Raw genomic sequence first — 14,460 nt, 5'->3', positions numbered from 1 at the left:
CTACACTTTCATATGACCACATCGAAGAACTACACTATTTTTGCCCAACGGTATCGCAAAACTACACTCCTGTTTCACATATCCATTCTGATGGTTAGGCCCCACCTGGCATACTCAGTGACGTGTGACAAAGTTCATTCGCTGACGTGGCATCCCTTGCCACACGAGAATCGGCAATACACGTAAACAAGTCGACCTGGACTTGGTGAAGGTGTGCCTAGGAGTAGTTTGTGAGACAAAATTGTCGCACTGCCAAAATCTACCTTTACGCTTCCACATGGCACTTCTTCGTATCGTTTAGTGGCCGGGGTCTAACCGTCAGAATGGATCCGTGAAACGGGAGTGTAGCTCTGTGATACCGTTGAACAAAAATGGTGTAGTCTTCGATAAGGTCACATGAAAGTGTAGTTTTCTGATAGTTTTTGTAAAGTACGTGTAATTTTATGATACAAAAGGATAGAAAAATTGTAGTTCCGCGAAGTAGCTTTCTAATAGTATAGTTTTGATGATTGTACTGTAGTTTTACAAATTTACTCATATTTGAATAACATTTCATAATGTCCTCGTAATATTTGTTGAAACGGCCCAATAAAGACCCACATGGGTGTCCTTGAGAGAGGTGACCTAACTAATAAAAAGCATCTTTAAAAAAACTATTAAAAAGGAGTCCAGAAACCTTCAAAGGCTGACTCACGTACGTGGGCCTCTACCAACCTTCGCAGACCGCTCCGTTTATTGTCCGTGCACTTATATGGGCCAACGTCAATGGGTTCGAACGAGGGATGCGCACCGTGGAAAGAAGGTTTTTATTTTTATTTTTATATTTTTTCGAGTTTAAATTTAAATAAATAGATTCCCGGCGAAAAGATTTGTAAAAGTAGGCGCCCACCGCTCTCTCAGAGGGCTGCAGCCCTCGCAGAGGGCGGGTACGGGTGCTAACCGCCCCCTAAGAGAGCGGTAGGCCTAACCGCCCCCTCAGAGGGCGGCAAGAGGGGCTAACTGCCCTCTCAAGGGCGGTTAGGCCCTGGGGGGCGGTTAGCCCCTAGCCGCCCTCTCAGAGGGCGGTTAGGGGCTTTTTTCATGTAAAATTAATTTTTTTTCTATTTTATCCTATAAAAATGTATTATTTTTGTAATTGAAGAAAAAAAACCGAAAATTGCATCTATACCATCACTCTGCAAGCAATTTTTATCCATACCACCACCCCGTGCCACTAACACATGGGTCCGGGCCCGTTTGTCATGGACACGGGTGATGGTATGGATGAAAATGGGCTTCAAAGTGATGGTATGGATGCAATTTGCCCGAAAAAAAAAGAAGGGGTGTAAGGAAATTAAGAAATTAAATTTGGAGTAGGTTATGTAATAACGGGAGGAAAAAATCAGTAATTAGTAGTTGCAGCATTTTACGTGGGTATGGGGTGCGAACGAGGACAAATATAGTATTGAACACATGGTGAAAACATTACAATACACTGTAACCGCGACGACACGATGAGGAAACAAAGGTGGCATGTACGGTTCGCACTAAGACCTTATTAGTGCGCCGATCCTAATCATAACATGCCTTAGGGAAGGAAAGTATGTCGGGTTACATTAGGTACTCTCTACTGCGTGCATCTAGGATACTTTCCCTTTCGGAGGGCATCGAGACCTGCCGCCTTAGCACGGCGGGCTCTCTCCCGCTTCCGTTCCCTCTCAGCCTCTCGAGCCTGAGCCACGGTACAGTCGTGCGCCGCCTTCCTCATGCGCTCTTCTTCCTCCCTCTTGAGACGAAGTTCCTCTTGCTGTTGCTCGTACTCCCGACGTGCGTACGCTTCCCTTCTCCACCTCATGTTCATGTCGACCCACAGCTTCTGTGAGTCATTTTGCTCATTGTCGAGCCACTGAATAAAATCACAGAGCGGTGGAGGGGACTGAACAAATGGAACAAGATGAGCGGTTAGTAAAAGAGGGTGCGTAATCGGAAGAGATGAGGCGGACATCTGTTACCGTACCGATCGATAACCAGTTGTTGCATTGCGAGGCTTGTCATACTCGTAGTTGGCACACATGAAGAAGCGTAGTCCATAGGTGTATGAGATGTCCTGCGACTCGCGGAGCTTACAAAGGTCACCACAGAAGCACATTGGTGGTTTGAGACCTTCAGGTACGGTAGTCCCCCAATGTTTCTTTGGTGGGCTCGATGGAGCTGAGGAAGACATTGCACTTGAGAGATATGAGAAATGAGCGATGCTTATCCGTAAGGAGGTTTGGCTACTTATAGTTGGGGGAGGCAGGAGCATTGGATTCGTTTTTAAAGAAAGGAATTAGGGCATGGGCGTAGCTTGCGGGAGGAGCATCGGATTCCATCTTGAAGAATGTGACAGTTTTGTCGTTGCCCATGGTTAGAGATTCCACGTTTATTGGTACCCGTGTTGTCATTTACTGATTTGAAAAAGCTGGGTAGTGTTGTCACATCTTGTTTAAAGCCTGCGGCAGGAGGCATGTGTTGTCAAGTCATGGTTAAAGTTTAGTGGTGTGGTCACTTGTTCATTGAACGTGTTTGAATATGAAATGCATTTACGAAATACTAAGTCAACCATACAAAGTGAACGTGTCTTAATACATATGAGCACATCACGAAGCGAATACGCATATGTTAGTTACAAAAAATGTAAAATGCTACTCATGCCTCCCTCGTTGCCGTCGTCCGTGCGCCCCATCGTGGTCCCGATGTCGCTGGTTAACCCTCACGTGACCCCTGGAGTAGGTGAGGGGGTCAGGTGGGCCGACGTGTCTGGTAGGCCTAGTAGGGACCACCGGTGTCGAGGGCTCGTCGTGCGTGGGCTGGGTCCGAAGCGGTGCACTGGAAACCTGGGACCGCTGAAGGACGTCGTAGTCAGGTGTGCCCTCGAAGAAGTCACGGACGATGTCGTATGCGGTGTCGGGGCCAGTCTCATCCTCCTAACTAGGGTAGGAGGACTGTGAAGGCTCGGCAGGCGTCCATGTGTACTGGCTGGAGGGGCCTGTGAACAAATAATCACGTTAGATACGAACAATATGGTATTGAAAGTAGTAGTAAAAAATGTATAATTGTACCTGCGTGGTACGACGGTGCAGCAGAAGAAGGCCACGCTAACGTGCCATAGTACGTTGCGGGGGGGGGGGGGTAGGGTGTGGGGCTGCCGAAGATGGACCGGCCTCGTCACCAAAGTAATCTGAGCACAGTTGTAACTTATTTTGCTGAAAGTACTAGAAATTAGGAAGAAGGGTTCCCGGAGTACCTGACTGTGGACGTACAGGGCTCAATCTGCGAGGCTGCGTCGAGACTTGTGCAGACGGACCTAATGAATGTTTAATAACAATAAGTAAAGGATATTGATCAATAATTTTCAAAAGTATAATTCGTACCATGTTGCTCGGACCCTCCAAGACGTGATAGAAGGGGTCGTGTGGGTGCCGACACTGAAGAACGTCGGTGCACGTCTGACGGCCGAGACGACTCGGCGTGTACACCACTCGTCCTGGGAGGCGGCCCTGCTACATCTGTGGTAGATCGGCAGGAGGTGAGTTTCAGGGCGCGCGTCATCTTGTCGAAAACCCGTCTAATGAAGCTCGCAACATCCGACGCACTTAGGTGATGCCTTTGCCGGACGAGATCCATGGCAGCAGCTGCATCCCTATTTACATTATAAATGATATCTGTCTGCGGATACGAACAATAGTGAACAATTAAAGTATACGGTTATGTTCATTCAATATGTAGTACGGACTTCAAAAAATGACTTACTGCTAAAGCGGCGTCCTCGTCCCAATGCACCAGGTATGTCTCCGTTGTCGATGCGACGTGGCCCCGGACATCATCAGGGGTGTAGGTGACATGAGTCCGCGTACGAGGTACGTACCACTGTAGGTACTCCCTAAAGTTTCCCTCGGTGTGGGGACGCGCCTCATCAACGACGTCCTGTAGCGCTTGGGCCCATGTTGCCACGTAAGGGGCCAAGCGGTCCGCCCAGAGGTGGCCAGCTGGTTGGCCTTTCCGCATGTACCTGCATTGAAACCACGGTAAATGTAAGGCAAACTGAAACGAAGGTTGCTCAAACTAAAATTTATCAAATGTACCTGTGGACGTGCAAGGGGACTGTACGGATGGGGACTAGCGGGAATGCCTGGTGACGGCCAAACTGCCGCATGACGCGCTGCGGTGAGTACTCTTTGATGTAGATGTCGAAGACAAGGGGCGCCTTGGTGAGCCAGTACTCCTCGTCACGGGTGCACAAGGGTGACAATCCCGACCCTGCACGTGTATGAACGGACCGAGCGTTGTATGGCTCCCATACCACATCGTTAGGACGTAGCCTGTCAAACTGGGTACGAAAATGCTCGTACGCGCTGCGAGGCTGCTCGTGGACCCAGTGTGGCTGAGTGACAAACATCAATACAGATATTTAGAGAGTAACATAGTACGAACGAAACTGTTAATGTAAATTACGTACCCGTCGACGACGCCACAGCGAGGCCATTGTCAGCGCGTCCTCTTCCATCTCGCCGTACCACTCCTCTGGGTACGGGGAGTGATCCACCACCGGCCTACCTATGGCGAAATGCTCGTACGACCATAGCTGAAGAAGAAGTGGACACCCGGCAAAAGTGGCTAGCGCCTCCTTCTTCATGCATGCGTCGTAGAGCGCTCGATACGTTGCAGCAAGAACAACTGATGCCCAGCTGAACTGCGGTACATCCTCTGCATGCGCGTCCGCTATCGACTGGGCGTACGGCACAAGGGTCCTCGTAACCAGGTGGCCTTGGCCACTAGTGAACATCACCCACCCAAACAACCAAAGGAGGTAGGCCTCCAAATGTCTCGAGATCGCGTATGCGTTGGCTTGTGGGTGGATATACGCCGGCTGCATATATGACTGGTGTCAGAAATAATCATTACGACATAATTTGTTAGAAATCGATAGGTTACATGTTACCATACCTGGAACTGTAGGATCCACTTCTTCGTTGGCCCTCGTGCATCGGCTAAGAACTCAGGCACGTACGGGGGTGCATTCGCCTTTCGCTCCACCGGCCCAAATTGCTGATGCATGTCGTTCATCCAGTCAGCCTGCATATCGATCACCCCAACCGCAGCTCTCGCGCAAGGAAGGCCTAAGAGGTAGGAGACGTCCTGCAGGGTCGGGGTCATCTCTCCGCACGGTAGGTGGAACGTATGTGTCTCCGGCCTCCAACGGTCGACCAGTGCTGCTATCAGCAACCGATCGAAGTAGAAACGACGGGCCGCAACCTCAGGGTTCTCCGTCGATCGGGCCTCGACCAACCGGCAAAGCGGTAGGAGTCCGGCCGCTCCCAACCTATAAGTATTGCAGTACATCAATAATATGTAACAACAGCAGCGAAATGATATGTAACACCATCAGCTTTTCTAAGTACCTGTGGGTCCAGCGCTCGTCTACCGTCAGCAGCTCTCCGGGGCCTCGTGGGCGAAACACTTCTAGCTCCGTCTGGTGCTCGGCGGATAAGAAGCTGCGATGCTTCTTGTCCACGGCAGGGTCCAAAAGCTCCAGGATCGAAGGCTGAGCCATCTCTGCATTTGAAAGACATGTACATTAATACATTGAGAAATAAATACAAGAACAACATACTTTGAATGCAAATTAACCGTACGCGAAATTAACACATATTAAAATGGTACAAAACTAGCTGACCTAGACAACAGGTGCATCACCGCCTGCACTTTTGGGACAATATTTGTAAGTGTGACCTACTTCATTGCACTGACTGCATCGCTTAATCCTAGGGCCAGCCTCGGATTCATCCATATCGTTACGAATCCGCCGAGATTGTCTTCGGCCCGGTGCGTTCTTCATCTTCCCAAATCAGGTACATATATTCTTGAAGGCCCTGGGTTACTTGTAAAAGTGTCAACAATGCCGTAACCATACAGCTCCTAGTTCCAGGTGTTCAGTACTTGATCTTTCATGAAATATTGTGACACATATTGCCTTGGAAGCATATGGTGCTCCGCGCACGCAGCTATGACATGTGTACAAGGTTTGTGGAGTAATTATGGCTTCTGACAACTACATATGCATGTCCCACTCCTTAGCACACACTCTTGAATATGCCGCTCATGTCTACCCCCCTCCGACACTTATCCCGACACAGGACACTGAACCTGTGCTCTGCTGTGCCCTCTTGATTTGCGCGATGCATGTGGGCCTTCCTATTTGCCTTCTCCATGTACTCACATAGCATCCGCCCATAAAGCATACGATTGTCCTCCATTACAACCTTAGCAGCTGCAAACCGATTAATGAAGTACTTGCAGGTGCCATGCAAAATGCCTTCCACAATTCCAACTAGTGGTAGGGACCTCATTCCTCGCATGACCCAGTTATAAACCTCTGCAAGGTTTGTAGTTATTACTCCATACCTGGCACCACCATTGTCGTACAGCAGAGCCCATTTTTCATTGGGCTCATTGCGTATCCACTGTGAAAAGCTCCTAATAGATGAGCCAGATCTCCGTACAATCTGCGGAGTATCGGTTGGGAGCCGGCCGAGAGCTATTGGTTCCTCACGGTTAGGTGCGGCCTCCGCAGTTTGTTTAAGAGTCAGTTCATCAAGTCTTGCCCATAATGCATTGAACTTACGTTGCTGGTTCTGATTGCACAACTTCTTGAAGAGTTTCATTAACTCTTTGTTTTTAAACTGTCTGTAGAAGTTCGCACCCATATGGCGCATGCACCACCTGCTTTTGAGATCTGGCCACTGTACTAGTACACCCCGTCGCACGCTACCGTGTTGCATATCCAGCAAAGCCTGCAACAATCCTGCATGTCTATCATGAATGAGACACACATCTGGTCAGTCAAGAACAATTGCATGCTTCACCCGCTCTAGGAACCAATACCAGCTGTCCCCATTCTCACTCTCCACGAACGCAAACCCTAGTGGCAGCACTTGGTTGTTACCGTCGACACCTATTACAGACAATATCTGCCCTTTGTACTTCCCAGTTAGGAATGTTCCATCTAGGCATATGATGGGTCGGCAATATCTAAATGCTTTGATAGTTGCACCGAATGCAAAGAAAGCACGCTGCAACACTCTTTTTCCGATGTACTCCACATCAGTAGAGGGGTAATGCTTGATATCATAGTAGCTGCCTGGATTTCTTGCACAAATTGTGGTTAATTGACGAGGTAGATTGTGATACGAATCTTCATATGTACCGAACCTAATCTCAATAGCCTTTTGTTTCGCCCTCCATGCCTTCGCATAATTTATTGTGTACTGGAACCTTTGCTCAATAGCACGGATTATTGATCGTGGCTCATACCTTAGGTTGTCCACAATCTCTCCATACATAACATTTGCAATGAAAGCAGAAGACAGGTTCCGATGGGCGAACTCTATTACCTCAATATGACAATTATGTTCCTTAACTATTGAGCATTGCCAGTAGTCTGCCCATTTCCCTCTAAATGCGTGCACCCGCCAAGGGCACTCAGGAACCAAGCACTTCACATCGTACTCTCTTTTACTTGATTTAACAACCTTGAATTGCCTACGAAGAGACAACGACCAGAATTTCACAGCATCAATAACTGCCTCTTTTGTAGGGTACATAGCACCCTGTGACACCTCATTCTCATGGTATGGCCACGGTGTCTGGTCAGCCTCGCTAACCACCAACTTCGAAAATTCTTGATCCCACCACTCTGCAGGAACTGCAGCATTACCCTCCTCATCAGAAGAATCCCCCTCGGCAAGGCCTTCCTCCAACTCTTCATCCTCCAAATCCATATCTTCAATGATGCTAGGGATGTGCTCCCCTTCATCAGCTACACCCATCGGCTGCAGGTCTGGAACATCACCAACCTCCTCTCTGGACCCTACATTAGCCGCCTCTGACTCATCTTCCACTGCCTCACTTGGTCCTGCTACTGCTTCTTCAGAGTTCACCTCATTTTGATCTTTCAGGTACGCCGCAGCTAATAAAACAAGCGACATGCCACGTTCACAGCATATATCTACATACTGCCTCCAAGTTGATGTGGCTTCGATGGGAACAAGCTCACCAAAGTATCCATGACTAGCACGGCTCAGAACACCTCTCAACTTCAGCTCATATTGCTGCGGATCCAGTTGGAAAAACCGCATGAGCCATTTGCACACCCCCACAATAGTCCTCTCATTAGCCTTACTAAGCCCCTTCATAACATGACAAAATTCAGAGAGATCTACACCGTTGGGATCGTACATAATTTCACCCTCACCATAATATATCTGAAAAATTAATTTATCTCCCATTCCTGGAAACACCCGCAAACATAACACATGTTAAGACAACAAACTATATTTCTGATTATCGGATAAAATAGTTTTTAAATGCTACCCTAGGTTCGTAAATTATCATCTACTGTTGACTCATACGTCCGCATGTACAAGTAATATACTATAAACTATATACTACAAACAACATACTGAAAATAATATACTACAAATAATATACTACAGGTAACAAATTGAAAATAATATACTAAAAATAATATTCTATATTCAACTATTATCGTGCAATTTTCTAACTAAATTTTACAATTTTCTAAACCCTAGATCTAAATATCTAAAATCTATGTCATATACTACTACTGCACTAATTAACAACAATAAAAAGGATAAAAAGATTGACCTGAATTTTTTTTCCAAATCCGCAGCCCAAATGCAGCAGGGCTTCGCCGATCTCTCTTCCTCCCCTCTCCTCTCCTCTCTTCTCCTCTCTCTTCTCAACTTTTCTTTTTTTCTTAATTTTATGGTTTTTTCTCCAATTTTCGGGGTTTTTATAGACTCAGGGCGCAGGGGGCCGCGCGCGGGGCGGCCGGCGGGAGGAGCCCTTACTGCCCCCTTAGAGGGCAGTAAGGACCTCTACCCGTCCTCTGAGGGGGCGGTAGGCTGTGGGCACCGGGCGGGAAGGCCTACCGCCCTCTCAAGGGACGGTTAGCACCCGTACCCGCCCTCTGAGAGGGCGGTGTGCGCCTACTTTTGCAAATCTTTTCACCGGGAATCTATTTATTTAAATTTAAACTCGAAAAAAAATAAAAAAAAAAAAAAACTCTGGAAAGAAGCCCTAGCTGGCAGGAGGGGAGCTACCTCCATTTTTTGTCTGCCCAGGCGGACTCCAGCACCCCTCGGATGCTTGGTCTAGCCAGTTGGTTCGACCTTAAAGGGTAAAATAGTACTCTCAAGAGGGTTGAGATGATAAAAGAAAATAAAATCAAATTAAAATTGCATAATGGCAAGGAAATCAGAGAGACAATATTTTGAATAGTAATTCTATGAACTAATTTTCGAAGTGGCAAAAGTGCGAAGTCTACTTTTTAGAGTGACAAAATTCTAAATTTCTCAGGTGAGGCTCGAAGACAGATTGTGAGCCGATTCAAGCCTTGACTTTGTGAGGCTGGGAGTTATACTGAGCCATAGTGTTGATAGCTATGTTACAAAACATAAAAGCTATCAGCACTATTTCTATTGTAAGTCAATTATTTTTTAGTGCTCAACAGATTTACCTTATTTTCTAGAATCGTGTATAACAATGAAATTTAATATGCCACATATTTTTTAGACTTAAACAAAAAACTTAAAAAGCAGCGCATGCTTAACTTAGAATATCCGCAATATTGCAAGAATTTGTGTAAGAAATATCTAGAGTTTGATATTTCTAAAGAGTGTTCATTGGGAGAATATAGTTATACAAAAGATTAATTGTGATATTGCTATGTGGCAATGTTGCAACCGACTAACCTAGAATATCAACTTTAGGAAAACAATAATCCATCAAGATATATTAGTTAGATAGTCACATGACATAGATAGTTAATTAGCTCCATGCAATAGTTATCCAAAAAAAATATATGATCAAACGTGACTTGAGTTGCATGATGAACAAGAGGAGAACACAGATGGTGATGATCTCAACAAGATCATCGACCATGCCGCCGACGAGGTGTTTGGCGTTGAAGTCCCAAAATCTTTGGCGGGGAAAAGAGTGCGGTCGTCATCTCTGCCAACAACTGCCAGATCACCTCCGCCCCATGCAATAGATCACTCGGCATCATCGGCGTCGACCAGCAGCTCCAGCAGGGTCTTCGCTTCGACCGCTTTTCCTGGTACTTATGCTGGCTGACAGCCGATTCCTGGGGCCATCATCTGCCATCCTAGGGAGGAGTATAGAAGGTTCCTTGACTCTGTTGAAGGTAGATATGGGTCTACATGCTTCTGAACTCTTGGAGGTGGTCGATCTTCACTATTTGCAAGGGCTAAGCGAACCCTTTCCGTCAACTTTGCACTAGCCACACGGGTTAGAAGAAAAAAAATGTAATCAAGTAGCTAATATAATCGACCTACCTGTGACTTACCTTTTCTATGAATGGAACTTTCGGAGCTGATCAATGTTCCATAAGTGTTTGAGTATTTCGCCGTTTGGAGTAGATAGTTGCACGGATCCAGGTCGAGTGACTCCGACTACCATGTAGGGTCCTTCCCACTTAGGTGATAACTTATAGTGTTGAGCCTGTTTTTGCACCTTTTGTAGGATAAGATCGCCAGCAGCGAGTTTCTTGAACTAGATTTTCTGGCTATGATATCTACGCAACACTTGTTGATACTTGGCTGCTCGAATAGATGCTCGATCTCGATATCTTCGAGTAAATTTATATCATCCGCTCATAATTGCTCTTGCCCTTCTTCTGAGTAACTTTCTACTCGAGGTGATTCGAACTGTAATTCAGTCGGGAGCGCTGCTTCTGCCCCATAGACTAAGAAGAACAGAGTTTCATCAGTGGCCCTATTGATCAAAGTACAAACATCCCATAATATCGAGGGAAGCTCTTTCACCTAGCGTTTCAAATAAACTTTTAGTCTGTCGAAGACCCGAGTTTTGATACCCTACAAGACTATACCATTAGCACACTCAACTTGACCATTACTTTGTGGGTGAGCTACTGAGGCGAAACAGGTTTTGATACCAAATTCTTCACAAACGCAGTAAAAGTCCCGCTTATGAATTGGCTAACGTTATCTGTAATTATCCGATGCGGAATACCAAATCGAGTAATTATGCTCCTCATGAATATCTTGGCCGCTTCAGCGGTTATTTTTCCTACGGGTTCAACCTCTATCCACTTGGTGAACATGTCGATTGCCACGAATAGGAACTTGTAACCACCTTGGGCCCTTGGGAACGGTCCCAAGATATCCAAGCCCTAGAGGGAGAAAGGCCAAGAAAGAGGAATTATTTGCAGAGCTTGGGCTGGTCTAGTGGTATGCCTTCCAAAAAATTGGCAGCTCTCGCACTTTTTGACCAGCTCAGAAGCATCATGAAGGACAGTCGGCCAATAGAATCCTTGGCGGAAAGCTTTTCTGACCAAGGTGTAGTAAGACGCATGATTACCACATGTGCCTCCATGGATATCGAGCAATATTTTGTTGCCCTGTTCCTGAGTGATGCACTTCATCAAGATTATGTTACTCCCTTTTCAGTAGAGCTTGTCGTTTACCAAAGCATAAAGCTTGAACTTACAAGCAACTTTATCTACAGACACATCATCATCAGGGATGGCTTGACCTTCGAGATAGGCTTGGTACGGAGTCATCCAAGTCAGGTCGCGTTCGAGTAGTGTAGCATCCGTGTCTGCGGGTTCTACCTCACTAACTTAACTAGACTGCTGGTCGGGTTATGCAGCATCCGTTCGTCGAACTGTCAGGACAGATGGTTCAAGGAGTTTCTCAATGAAGACTCCTATGGGCACCGGGGCTTAAGAAGAAGCAAGTCTAGCAAATTTATCCGCATCAGAGTTTTCACTCCTTCTAATGTGCGTTACTTCTAGCCCTTCGAACTTTTGCTTGAGCTTTCGCACCTCGAGTAAGTAAGCCGCCATGTTGTCGTCCGAACACTAGTACTCCTTTTAGACCTTGTTTACGACTAGCTGTGAGGCCCCTTTCACAAGAAGTCGCCTGATTCCAAGCAATGCAGCTATGCGGAGCCCGTTCACTAGTCTTTCGTATTCTGCAACATTGTTGGAAGCTTTAAAATCTAAATGAGCAACGTACTTGAGTTCGTCGCCCGTCGGAGATTTGAGCATAATGCCAGCCCCCGAGCCCTGAAACGTGAGCGATCCATCGAAGAAGAGTGTCCAGTGGTCTTCGACCATATTTGGCCTTGTTTCTTCAACGCTTGTCCACTCGGCGATGAAGTCCGCTAATACTCCTAACTTCACGCTTATGCGTGGTGTGTAGTTTACATCAAACTCATTGAGTTAGACCGCCCATTGAGTGATTCGTCCGGTAGCTTCCCGATTGCTTATTACGTCATTCAATGGATACGTCATCACGATGATAATCTTGTGCACTTGGAAGTAATGTCGTAGCTTCCGGGAAGACATCAAAACGACATATAGCAACTTTTGCACTTGTGGTATCATAGCTTACAATCATGTAGAACCTCGCTCACGTAGTAAATAGGTTTCTGGACCTTGGTCTTTTTCTCAGGGCATTTCAGTTCGACGTCAGTACCATGCTTACAACTTGTGGGGTAGCTGTAATATATAAAAAGAGCTCATCTTTTTCATTAGATGGTGTAAGAATTAACAGAGACGATAAATACCTTTTTAAGTCCTGGAAGGCTTGCTCCACTTCTTCTGTCCACTCGAATCGGTCGTCTTTCTTCAGCAACTTGAAGAAAGGCATCCCTCGCTAGCTCATCCTAGAAATGAATCGACTAAGAGTTGCAATGCATCCCGTTAGTTTTTTAACTTCTTTTAGTGTTCAAGGTGACCGCATTTGGTCGAGAGCCTCGATTTTGAGCGGATTGGCCTCAATGCCTCGACTTGACACCAGGAAGCTGAGAAGCTTGCCGGACGGAATGCCAACGTGCACTTCTCTGGGTTAAGTATCATGCGATACTTTCTGAGGTTGTCGAACGTCTCCTTGAGATCGTTCACTAATGCATCTCTGGTTCTTGACTTAACTACAATATCATCGACATACGCTTCTACACTATGCCCAATTTAGGATTGTAAACAATTTTAATACACCGTTGATAAGTAGCACCAGCATTCTTTAAACCGAAAGGCATCTTTACATAGTAAAATACACCAAAAAGAATAGTAAAAGTAGTTTTCTCCTTATCCTCTATTCCCATGATAATTTGGTGATACCCTAAATAGGCATCTAGAAAACACAGTAACGCACAACCCACCCTGGAGTTGATAATCTAGTCGATATGTGGAAGAGAGAAAAGGATCCTTGGGATAAAATCGATGCACATTCTCCATCTGTCATTGGCTTTCTTGACGAGAACGGGATTTGTGAGCCACGTAGGATGACGAACTTCTCGAATAAAGCCCACCTTTAGGAGCTTGTCGACCTCCTCCTAGATGGCTTGCTCCCTATCCTTCACAAATCTTCGCTGCTTCTGCACCACAAGTTTGACATCAGGTTTAACAGCAAGTTTATGCTCAATCACCTTCCTAGAGACTCCAGGCATATTAGACGGTTGCTATGCAAACACGTCTTGGTTTGCCCGGAGGAAAGCGGTGATTTCGAGTTCCTATTTGGGGTCGAGGTTAGCCCTAACCTTAACTGTCTTGTTTGGTTCAGACTGGTTGAGGGGCACCGCCTTGACGCAACCACTAGTCTTTTTGTCACTGGCGCCATTGTTGGTCTTGCCCTTATCAATGTCGTTGGATTCAGAAATGCCAGCGAGACTTAAAAGCCTGGAATTCTTGACTTCAATGATGGCTTGATGCTTTTGACGCTTGGAATCTGCATCCTTGGAAGTGGTAGCCACTCGATTGAAGTGTTCGAGCATATCCAAGTTCTGCTTGTCGCATTTGACTGCGGCACGTTGATCTCCCTTCACCGTTATGACCCTGTTGGGTCCCGGGATCTTGAGCGTTTGGTATGCGTAATGCACCACTATCATGAACTTTCCCAGCATGGGGCGCCCAAGGATCACATTGTACGTCGTCTCAAAGTCTGCGACATCGAAGGTTAACTTCTATATGCGGAAGTTGTCGGGTGCACCAAACGTAACCGGCAGCTCGATCTGGCGAAGGGGCATGGTCGATGATTTGGAGTTATGGCATGAAAAGACTCGACTCCTGACTTGAGCTCCAACCTTGGGATCCCCATCTTGTCTAAGGTCTTGGTGAAGATAAGGTTGAGTGAACTACCCCCATCGACTAAGGTTCGGAAAACCTTGATGTTGAGGATAGTCGGCTAGACCACAATCGGGTATCGACCAGGGTGTGGTACCACGGCTGGATGGTCAATTTGATCAAAAATGGCCAGCACCTCCGACCACTTGAGATACCGAGTAGGCCCTGTCAGGGCCAGGTTAACTTCTCGTTCAACCATCTTGTATTGCCTCTTGGATTCGTACGTAGCGGATCCTCCGAAAATGTGTGCC

This window comes from Phragmites australis, chromosome 20, assembly GCF_958298935.1.
Source record: "Phragmites australis chromosome 20, lpPhrAust1.1, whole genome shotgun sequence".
Classification (NCBI taxonomy): Eukaryota; Viridiplantae; Streptophyta; class Magnoliopsida; order Poales; family Poaceae; genus Phragmites; species Phragmites australis.
The sequence above is the reverse complement of the archived record's forward strand: the minus strand, read 5'-3'. Positions refer to the sequence as shown.